Consider the following 2,139-nt stretch of genomic DNA (forward strand, 5'->3'; position numbering starts at 1 on the left):
GTATTTATAGCTTTGAGAGAGCTAATAGTACTGTAATATTATATATATATATATATATATTGCTCCTACAAAGAAGAAATGAAGCACGTGTGTTGAATATTAATGGAAAATTTGTGCCAAAGTCGTATAGTAGGTTGTGCCAAGGTAATTGGGTCAAAGAATACGACAGTCAATTTAGCTGCCAGCGCATTCATTAATGGAGCTAGCTTGCACGGCAAGGCTATGCTTCGCAACCATGTAAAATATTTGCGCATCGATCTGTTGATAATAATACTTGTCACAAAAACAAAAACAAAGGAAACAACGGCACCTTTTTTATTTTTCTATTTTCCTTGAAAATTAACAAACCGAAAGTCGTGATAATGATATATACTTCTAGGTTAAATAATCATCAAGGAAAATTTGATTATTGTTTCATATTTGTCCACTATAATCATACTCATGTGTAGTTTCATGTTGGTAACGTTGGTTATTTCACACACACGAGTATGATTATTTTAGGATGTATTAGCTTTTGAATGAATGATGGATTTGCTTTAATGCTTGTTTGATTTCAAAACTATGATCTCTTATTATTCGCTGAGACCAAAGATCGGAAGGTTAGAGTTTTGGTTTTGTTATTTTGTTTTCATCTTAGGTTTGCTCGAGGACAAGTAAAAGCTACGTGTGAGGGAATTTAATAAGCTCATAATTCTTGATATTTTTCATTGAATTTCTCCATATTTTCCTTGTTTGATTCTCAAAGTTTTAGAGTTTTTATTAGGTTTTTGTGTTTTGTAAGTGTTTGGAACTAATTTGAGCCCAATGGAGAAATCTATAAATAGGACACCTTGGAATTGAATTGGGAGTCCATTCTCATATTTTTCCAGCCACCTTTTGGAGAGAAAAAGAGAGAGAATAAGGAGGTTTTTATCAGAATTTCAAGGAGAATTTGTTTGCGTGAAGAATTCCTCATGATGATTGTTTCACGGTGTATCAAATTTATACGAGAGAAAGAGAAGTATGTTAAGATTTGAGATTAATTAAAATTAATAGGTCAATAGTTTATATAAGTTAATAAATATGCTAAATTACTGTTTTTGTCCATAACTTGTCTGATTATGAACCATAACTTGACAAGTTATTGTCCATAATTCACGGTTTTTGTTCATAACTTGTCTGACTATGAACCATAACTTGATAAGTTTGTACATAATTTATCTGATTATGAACCATAACTTGATAAGTTATGACTTATTAATTTCTATAACTAAAAATTAATCTATAAACTTTCTTAAACTTTTCATATTGACCTATTTTTTATTATTTTTGAATTTATAAACCTCACTAAAATGAGATGCGCCACTGGGCTGTGTGCCAGTCTGGGGCGCGTTGGCGCGCAGGTTTGCACGCTGGGTGCTGGCACAAAAACATGAATGAGTAAATTAGAGGTTGACACATATTCAAAAAAGAAACTACTCCATTGACTCTTTTTTGGATGTTTAGATGTTTAAAAGAATTGACGGATATAAAAGGAAATATTTTAGTTGCTATTGTTTAAGAGTTTAGGGCCCTTTCATTAAAATAAAATAAAAAAAAAGGATTAATTGTAACCTACTAAAATTTTGGTGACTAATGATGTAAATTACTTGAGAAAAAAATGATATAATTACAGTATTTAATTTTAAATAATATGACGTCTGTAATACTAGGTATGTTCTTATTATTTATTTTGATCGCATTCTCTATATCGTGATTTGTTGTAATTACATGTTGGTTTAATCTGAGTATATTTTGCTGAATTTCTTTTTTAACCATAATTAATATTTGTAAACATTTTTTGATTTAATGGTGAACACCCTCTTCTCTATAAACGTAATAGATTAGAAGAAGAATATATATAGAAAGTAACTATTGAAAATTTTGTCTATATATATACAGAGCAAATTAGAACAAAAATTGTTGTATATAAAAAAAAATGGAACAGAAATTTCTTGGGGCCTCCAAAGCAGTTCAGGCCCGTCCTATTACAGCGACAGGCTTGGCTGGTCAGGCCTCATGCATCATTTCTCATTCTAATTTTTCTTCCTCCGTAAAAATTTTAATAACATTTTATTCCTGGCCAAGAGAAGAAAGAATAAAACACCAAAAAAAAAAAAA

The sequence above is a fragment of the Morus notabilis genome, unplaced genomic scaffold (genome assembly GCF_000414095.1).
Source record: "Morus notabilis unplaced genomic scaffold, ASM41409v2 Scaffold388, whole genome shotgun sequence".
NCBI classification, from domain to species: domain Eukaryota; kingdom Viridiplantae; phylum Streptophyta; class Magnoliopsida; order Rosales; family Moraceae; genus Morus; species Morus notabilis.